Below are 10,315 nucleotides of genomic sequence, written 5' to 3'. Positions count from 1 at the left end.
TTGAACCTAAGTTTACGGTCTTAACACTGTAAGTAGTATGTGAACATGAACAAAAAAAAACATATTTATATATAATGAACATTAACTTAAAATACACTGATTTAATCAATACATACAAAAGTACATATTTATTCCGCAACATACACATATTTGTATTTACGTCACGTTATGGTGAAAATAATAAAATTAGTATTCATATGCAGGAGGTTAACAAAATTGCTGTGTATCTGAAATTCAAATGTGCAAAAGTAATTCGTGATTACACATGGTTGGGGCGCCGCCTTGTTGCGGTAAGAGAAAGCAATGTTAATACAAGTTCATACAAATCCCCACGTTTTTAAGCTGTACAAACCACGCACGTAAGCTCACGGCCATTGACGTAAGGCGGACAACGCAGTGAGCCGCATCTCGCAACAACTTCCCGTTTGCATTCGCCCCTCCGCCGTAGAATATTTCCGGTTTACCATCCAAGCAAACGTACTCAGAAGGCCCACTTGTCGCTATCGAGCCCGCTGCCATGTAACCTTCATATTCTTTCGTCCACCCGTCGGAGCAATTTCGTTTCGGCGGAATCATCATTAAAGATGATCGCTCAGTCTTGCATACTGCACATGGAACATCTTGCTGGTAGATATTTCAAAAAATGATTCCCTGTTGTTAAGTTGGTACTCTCCTCCATACACCAAGGCACTATTGGCGTTTTCTTTATCATCGTAATTTCCCCATTCTGGTTTCTCAGGGAGGCAAAGATAATTCCCGGCTCCACCATGATTGTGTTCATAAAACGATCCTCCGGTAAAACCTTAAACAGTAATCAACCTTTGATTGATGGTTCACTAAGTAAAATTCAAACGTTGTTCGTGCCATCGTTGTGAAATGGTATAAGGTTATTGCTTTGCAACATGCATGAACACACATTTCTAGCAAGGTATTGGACCGATGTTTCAGGTGTACATGATTAATTTGGACATTTTAGCAGATCACAAAAACACTTCCCTTTAAAAGACAACAACGAGGCTGTAAAAGACGTAGGCTTAACAGCCGTCTCATAGTTATATAGTTCAAACGCAATATAATAACACGAACATCTAACTTCGCCTTTTTAGTCACCGATTTATTCTTGATAATTGGACTAGTCAATAACCTAAAGATATAAGAATTGATCATAAAATATTAGTTTCATGTTAATTGTAGTAATGTTTAAATAGGAAATTGCCCTTCAGACGAAAGATTGTAAATAATTTACTGTTATGTTATATATATATATATATATATATATATATATATATATATATATATATATATATATATATATATATATATATATATGTTGTGTTATGTTGGTCCTTCTTGTTTTAAATTTGGCTTATTTTTTCCTAGGCCACTAAATTGGATCGATGTTATGATTTATACTACTGGGATTAGCTTTTTAACAAAAATACAAAAGAACCAACCTCTATACACAAGTTCTGTGCCATTTGTATAGCACTCATTTTGACCCCAGCGTGTATATGTTGTTCCTGCTGAAAAACAAAACAAAACAATTGCAATTGTTGTACATACAAGCTACACAAGTCATTGTTTGGAAACGTGAACATATGTCCCTTCCCCCTTTCAAGCTTGTTTAATCCTGCTCCACGACATTACTACGTTCGTTAGGGAGTATGGAGTAGAGGTTTGGTGTCGAATACAATCGAACTAATTACCCTTGTTACAGGAAAACCTTTCAAGAGGTAAGGTGATATTTATCGGACACAAAATATATGGCTTGAATCTTTGTCCTTGAACTGTGACCTTGTACTTGAGCCGGCGCCCTTAAAGCTGCACTCTCACAGATTGAACGTTTTGACAACTTTTTTATTTTTTGTCTTGGAAAGAGGATTTTTTTGCGAAAATCAATGAAAACCAGTGATACAAGAATGCTGACAAAAATTAGATCGCAGATTTTTATATTTAAGGAATGACGTCACCATTACGTCATATGTACTTCCGTTGTGTGGAAAATTCTCAATAAAAAAATGTTCTTATAATTGATAGACATGTTTTCACATGCTCAATACACTGTAAATCAAAAATATCATTATTCCTGAAACTTTTATACCTTAAGTATCTATTATTGCTTGATTTATCATTTAGAGTAGAGATTAAAGCATAAACCGCTGCCCTATAGTTGAAAGGTCATTTTGGAAGAACTGTCATGGCGGACGGTGCAATTTTTAGAGTTTGTTTTTCAAGTGGAGCGATTTTTCTTAGGAATAACTTGACCCCCCTTTTTTATTGGCTTAAAATGTAATTTAAAGCTTGTACTTTAAGAATATATATGGTTATCATAGCCTGCATTCGCTCGAAATGCCTTTAAATGTTGTCTAAAAATTATAATTTTACATTGATTTATATAGGGAATAACAATGGTGGTGTGTAACCTAGAAGGGACCAAACTGCTTTGTTTAAAAAGTGTCATTTTTGGTAAGAAATGTATTGCATTTCACTATTTCTGGCAATTTTTCACAATTAAATGCATTTATCTTGTCCGGTTGATCAAAATATGCTATTTCCTGGTTTTCACAACTTTCGCCTATTATTTTTTTTAAAATGAGTCGTCTGCAATCTTACTAGCACTGAAAATGTCAAAATTTGGTGAAAATTCGACTTCGAGAACTTGAAATGTGCGCAAAGATGTGTAGAACTGCCCCATTTGATGCTTAGAATGCCATTTGGGTCAAGGTTCAGTTGAAAAACCTCAAAGAATGGCATTTTGGGCCAAACCGCCTTAGAGAATACAGCCGCACAGGCACTTGGGTGACAGGCAGTGAAACTGGAAAACCTGACACAGACTATCAGATTGAGCTAGCTTTGGGTGTATTTATGTATGAAGGACTAATCGAAAGTGTTTTTCATAAAAAATGCAGGGACGGGTTTAGTTATAGGGACCAAACTGCTTTGTTTAAAAAGTGTCATTTTTGGTAAGAAATGTATTGCATTTCACTATTTCTGGCAATTTTTCACAATTAAATGCATTTATCTTGTCCGGTTGATCAAAATATGCTATTTCCTGGTTTTCACAACTTTCGCCTATTTTTTTTTTTTTTAAATGAGTCGTCTGCAATCTTACTAGCACTGAAAATGTCAAAATTTGGTTAAAATTCGACTTCGAGAACTTGAAATGTGCGCAAAGATGTGTAGAACTGCCCCATTTGATGCTTAGAATGCCATTTGGGTCAAGGTTCAGTTGAAAAACCTCAAAGAATGGCATTTTGGGCCAAAACGCCTTAGAGAATACAGCCGCACAGGCACTTGGGTGACAGGCAGTGAAACTGGAAAACCTGACACAGACTATCAGATTGAGCTAGCTTTGGGTGTATTTATGTATGAAGGACTAATCGAAAGTGTTTTTCATAAAAAATGCAGGGACGGGTTTAGTTATAGGAATGACGTCACCATTACGTCATATGTACTTCCGTTGTGTGGAAAATTCTCAATAAAAAAAATGTTCTTATGATTGATAGACATGTTTTCACATGCTCAATACACTGTAAATCAAAATTATCATTATTCCTGAAACTTTTATACCTTAAGTATCTATTATTGCTTGATTTATCATTTAGAGTAAAGATTAAAGCATAAACCGCTGCCCTATAGTTGAAAGGTCATTTTGGAAGAACTGTCATGGCGGACGGTGCAATTTTTAGAGTTTGTTTTTCAAGTGGAGCGATTTTTCTTAGGAATATCTTGACCCCCCTTTTTTATTGGCTTAAAATGTAATTTAAAGCTTGTACTTTAAGAATATATATGGTTATCATAGCCTGCATTCGCTCGAAATGCCTTTTAATGTTGTCTAAAAATTATAATTTTACATTGGATTATATAGGGAATAACAATGGTGGTGTGTAACCTATTTAAGTTCAAAAATTAATGTTTTATGGCTGAGGGTGCAGCTTTAAAATAACTGTTGTGCATGCCGTCTTGCTGGGGTGAACCATTGATCCGATTGTAATGTAACTTTTATAGAGAGGTTTACGAGATACTGTGCGAACACGAATAAAACAAACGGACGGACGGATGGAATAAATGACATCTATACTGAAAACAATTAATTTTCCCGTGCAGAGGGAAACTGAAAAAGGTGAAAGCCAGCATAACAGGGTTGAGTTCTAAGTTAGTTTACACTGGCGTTTTTCAAGGCGGTTGACCCAATATTTAACACATTTTGAGGAAAATTAATAATTAGTAAGGGAGGGAACTCTCTCATTGCCGAAGGTTTGGTCGTCTGCCCTCTATGACTGTGTTTGTAGAGTTGTGTGCTGTTCTATGTTTCTTGTTTGTGATTTTTTGTTCTATGTCTTTGGCGTTGCCCATTGCCACTAAACCGGGTTTATGTTTAAACTTCTTGCCACTGAGCTTTTTACATATATATTGACGTCAGCTTTATTATTAGTCGGCGCCCTTTGTGTCAGCGCCGACTATATTTGATATTACTTAAGAATTATTTCAACTAAGGGACCAGTTCATAAATTGCAGAACAATGCTCTCAATAGTTTCCATGTTGCAAGATAAAATGTGAAGTTTGGTATGTTTTATAAAACTTTACACTTTAATTTATGATGAAACCTTAAATAATAATAGCCCTGCTTATCATTTTGAAAATATTGACTATAAAAAACAACTCGGCCATCTCCGACAAGCTTCGTGATAGATACTGGCCGAGGTGTTCCGATTGATACCATCCCCCCATTCGGAGCTCCGATTGACCATCCCCCATAGATGAAGGTTACATGGTACTATTACAATATCCTTTTTGTTTCTAAACCTCCAACGCAGTAATCTTCCTTGGCGACAGCAAAAAGACGAGTTTTGAAAAATTTGCATTGAGCTTAATTGTTTGTTTTGAAAATGTCATTCGAAAGAATGAACTCCAGATAATTTCCTCTAATGGATAGTATCTTTTATCCACGTTCTATTTACCCAAGAATGAAATGTGCTCACAAAAACAAAAATACACTATATATCTAGCCCGGAATTCACATAACTGGGTTTTCCCATGCCGGTACAAATATAAGGTTAATTTCATGCTATTGAAATTCATGTATTAGACCAACGCCTCTTATTTCCTCCGAAGTAACGTATATTGTTGGTATAATTTAATTTGTACCAGAGGATTAGCTTGGAAAAAACAGAATATCTATCATTCCGGGCTTAAACTAATGTAACAATATTATCAACCACAGTCCTTCGAACATCTGTATTTCCAATAAATAATAATTGAAATAATAACCATTTTTGGGTTATCTACATACACGTTTTTCTCCTTATTTGATTGCGCCGACATGATGTTATGCATCATTTTTTTTCTTGTATCGATGTTAATTTCATTTCCAATCTAGCAGCCTAATATTTCGGCCAAGTTAAATTCATATTTTACATTATTTTTGTCTTTGTTTTTCCTGTACGCAATAATTTACCAATGTAGTAGATATTTTTTTAAAGCAATCATGCTTAAAGTAACATGGTACTGTTATCATTGTGTAGAAAAGTGGCATAGTAGACTTCATACAAGGGTAATCAATTAAATTGTTAATATTATATATAATTAAATGATGTTAATGTTATATAAATTTAATTTAGATGTTGTTTCATTGATACCGTTACATAGTAGTACGATTTTCAAAATGCTAGTATACATTGTGTGTATACCACGTGATAAATTGCGTCATATATGCTACGTCGAAAGGCAACATTTTGCTTAAAATGAAGACTTAAATCAAAGATTTCTTTTTCTTTACTCCAACATTTTAAATAAAACAATGGGCAATCTTTGCCGCTTAAAGAGCCCCGCCTTCGTATTATTACCAAATTTTGATATGGTGATTGGTTTCATCAAACACTTCGACAAACCTGTTTTCAAAATAATGTTTTGACAGTGCTCCGTCAGAAGGCCGAATTGTGAAAAGGTTTGTCGAAGTGTTTAAAGAAACTAAACTCTCAATAAAATTCTTGTAAATACCCGAAGGCGGGGCTCCGTATAAGCGGCATATACTGCGCTCATTCGGAGCTCCTCGGCCGTTTTTTTCAAAAACAACCTCGGATGTATGCCGGTACACCTGTTGAAGTAGTCCGTATTTTTTTGAATAAAAGCATTAATTAAATGTAGTGTTTAAGAGTTGTATTCATTGTTCTCAGTTTAAATTGATTGCCAGTGAAGTGTATTATTGCAAACATAATTACGATTCCCAAGAGTTAAGTCATAAATTTTAACTACTAAATAAGATTACTACGCGATCTATTTGCAGCGGACTTAAACGTACCACTTTCTAAGTATGTAAACCGTCCATATACCTCCGAGGTTGTTTTTGAAAAAATGGCCGAGGAGTTCCGAATGATACTGCGCTAAGCTTCATTCAATATGGTGAAGAAATAGTGAAGTTATCTTTGTTTAAAGACTACATTCTAGACAAAATATTGCCTTCTGACGTAGCATTTATGACACAATTTATCACGTGGTATACACACACTGGTAAACAGGCAGTTATTATCATGAAATTGTGCAATGTGACTATTCTACATCGTTTCAAGTGACGAGATTTTAGATTAATTTTGAAACTTGAAGATTTATTGTTAAAAAATGTCGATCACTCTTCCTCGTAACTGTTTATTAGCCATAAATGACCAAAAAAAAAACCATAAAGTCACAATCGTGTCACAATAATGCACCAGTCAATTGTAACCACGCCCCCCCCCCTTCCAGGTCCGGGGAATAGCGGGGACTTTGACTGTCGGTTCAGCCAACCCCGGCTAAAATCCCCATCCTGTGGGGACGAACAGATGGTAAAATCCCCGCCAAATGCCCCCCGCACCCCAGGGACCATAGTTAAGGCCCATTCACCGCTATATATAAAGAGAAGACAAAACCACAGCATTCGCCCGGCACTTCGGGGCCACCTGAAAGGTAAAAAACGGCCCATTTAATGTTAATCAAGGATTGTTAAGTACCGCCTTGGAACGGTTAAGAGCATTAAAACACTTAAACTTAAGCCCTACAAAAACAGATGCATCTAACCTTTAACAAAACATTACTCACATGAAATACATGATCAACTATTGCAAATGAGAAATTAAATGGCCAAAATAATACGTCACGATTTAAAAAATAGACCACAAAACCGATATCAATGCATATTTTACTTCTTTTAATGAAATATTGTTGTTGTTTTCCATTCGGTACGAACTGCAAAGCATTAATTACAAAGATTAGCAGCGGCGTAGCCTGGGCCCACAACTGTTTCAAAAAATGACAAAATTTATGTACCCCCAAAATGCTATAAATCTAATAACAACTCAAAAGTTTAATAAAAGTTATTATAACAAAGCAAGTCTGGTGTTTATTCTTAGGAAGGAAGGAAGGAAGGAAGGAAGGAAGGAAGGAAGGAAGGAAGGAAGGAAGGAAGGAAGGAAGGAAGGAAGGAAGGAAGGAAGGAAGGAATGAAGGAAGGAAGGAAGGAATGAAGGAAGGAAGGAAGGAAGGAAGGAAGGAAGGAAGGAAGGAAGGAAGGAAGGAAGGAAGGAAGGAAGGAAGGAAGGAAGGAAGGAAGGAAGGAAGGAAGGAAGGAAGGAGAATAGAACTGACCCCGGCCGTTAATTAATGCCCCTTCGTTCCGTGAAAAATTACCCTCATTGAAAGTCAATCAAGGACCTTAGTCAATCAATTGCATTTAAACGCTGGCGAGGGATTTGTATATTTTTTGTGTGAAAAGGGGTTAAAATTCCCTGTCTAAATTGTTTCTTTTGGTAAAGTTAACCTGGTAATCTTATAATTACTTTCGCGAGCTTTAAATCAGTCACGTGTTTGAAGGTGTTTGGTCATTCTTAGAGGGAAAATGTAAATTGAAAGTCAAGTTTTCAGATTGAAGAATATCTTACTTGCTTATTCAACCTTCGGAAAGTGAGTGTTTGTTTTTAAATCATTTATGCCATTATTTCAAATCGCATTGATAGTTTATTTTTTTATTAAAAAATCTCTTCAATGGGACAATCGACAGCAGGTTTTTGTGGTTATAATCGTTTTTCAGATAATTTTGAAAGAACATCGTCGAGTATTTAAACATCAAAATTAAGGCTATGCAGCTATAAACATCTCAAAGTACTTCTTTAACTCTTATTTAGATACGTTTAAGCTTTTTTGTACATTTAATAGCTCTTGTAATGTTAGAGACAGGATTTTTTCAAAATTGCGTCAATTATTGGAGAATCGCTGTTTAGTTTAAACATGTTCATGCGTATAATCTGTGATATATTGTAATTTTGAGGGTCTGGTTTAAATTCTTAGTAGTATTGTCATCCTTTTCTTCAGAAGAGCTGGGTATTTCTGCACAAGGGGCACGTTGACTGTAGCAGTGCAAACACAGTTACGTCTGGCGTCCAGTGAAATGTTATTGCGTGTTATGTATACAGTTTTCAGCAGATATGTGAGTAAATCAGCCCATTGTAATTAATTGCGATTCGGAAATTGCAGTCATCTTTAAAATGTTTTTGTATTTTTTTGTGTCATTTTTTTCTTGAATTACCTGAAGTTTTGTTTTAAATATGATATGAACATGGATTCTGATCTTATTTGAGATATGCAGGACTTTTTCAGAAAAACGAATACGACTATTTGTATAATAAAACACGTTATGAACATTTCAGGAAGACCTATATTCACATATATATGTGTTTTTTGTACTGGTGTAGGTACTCTGATATACTCGCGTTAGTTTCGATGTTGAAGTGGTGGGACATATTATTTGCTTTAACCAGTCAGCACCAGCTAGTTTCGTACCCGGGATCGCTGTACGGACGTATGCACCTTGTGTTGTCAACGTGTCGATGCCAAAGACTCGCTCACAAGACTTTGGGTTTATATGCATGCATTTGTGACAAAAACAGAGAAAGGTGGTGGAAAATTCCATGCGTTTTATACATCAAGTTGGTTATGCTATACAGACTGCCATTTGGGCCATAACACAATTTAAGTGGTCACCAGATTCAAACCCGGGCTCGTTGTGCGGACGTCCGACCGACGCATTACCATGGTAACCATGCGGAAGAGATACAAGTACGAGAACATCACAACAGATATGTGAGCAGAAATACCCATTGTTTAAGATTGTTACGTATTAAGATGCTTTAGTTACCCTTTTCAATTACAGTTTTTAGATAACTGCAGTTTTCTATCATTTGTACTCGGATATGAGATACTTATTACAGAATTTTAGGATATTGTCCATAAAAGGAAGACATTTACAAAAAATGCATGTTTTTAACTTGTAAAGGTATTTATTAACTAACTTGACTTCCGGGTAGTGGAACATTATATTTACCATTTATAAATGTAAAGTATATATACAGTACGGTACACAGATATGTGAGTAAAAACAAAATTACTTTTTAAAAAGATGCAAGTATCCAGTTTTGTAACGTACACATCGTTACACAAGACATTTGTGTATTTAATGTTGATATATATATTATACACTTTCATGGGGCGGATAATCAACGCCAGTTAAGTCATATTATTTTCACAAATTAGGTATACTGTAGCCTTTTACAGTTAATGAGTTATGCCCCTTAGAAATTTGAACTCAGTCTGGATAAAAGGAAACTCTTCGACAAATAATAAGCAAAAAAAGATAAATCGGTAAGTTTACATAGAAAGTTATACTTTGGGATACAAACATAAATGACCATTACCAGAGTGTCTTTTTTACTTCTATTGTGGTGTTGTTTTTGTTGTTGACCAAACATAATTATTAGGCAATGATTTACAGTTTCTTATTGATTGATCAAAAACCACTATGTTTACATGAACATGTTGCAGGTTAAAAGGGACTATTTATTCTTTCTCAAACGATGGAGGGGATTCAAAATCGGATCATGTGGAAAATGGCAATTTTTTTAAATACTGGCTACCATGCACCAGTAAATTGTTACCACAACCCCCACAGGTCCGGGGGTATACCAGGGATAGCGGTGGAAATGGGCCGTGTTTTCACCTTTCAGGTGGATCTGCAGTGCCAGGTGAATGTGGTGGTTTTGTTCTAGCGCCATGAATAATAGGGAATGTTCTTTGACTAGCATTTCTAGGGTACAGGGGCATTTGACGGGGATTTTACCTGCAGTTCCTATCCGCAGGGCGGGGATTTTACCAGGGATTGGCCGGACCAAAAGTCAAAGTCCCTGCTATTCCCCGGACTTGGGAGGGCTGTGGTTACTATTGACTGGTACATCAGCATAACTTTATAGGATCCAGTCTTGATATCTCTAAAGCCGTGAACATATATTC

The 10,315-nt window shown here is 35.8% G+C and overlaps 1 pseudogene; it reads right to left on the bottom strand.

The window, feature by feature from the left end:
- Positions 1–337: 337 nt before the first annotated feature.
- Positions 338–10,080, bottom strand: LOC128215210 (short-chain collagen C4-like; annotated as a pseudogene).
- Positions 10,081–10,315: the final 235 nt, after the last annotated feature.

Source organism: Mya arenaria, chromosome 13 (genome assembly GCF_026914265.1).
Source record: "Mya arenaria isolate MELC-2E11 chromosome 13, ASM2691426v1".
Taxonomy (NCBI): Eukaryota; Metazoa; Mollusca; class Bivalvia; order Myida; family Myidae; genus Mya; species Mya arenaria.
The sequence above is the reverse complement of the archived record's forward strand: the minus strand, read 5'-3'. Positions and strand labels throughout refer to the sequence as shown.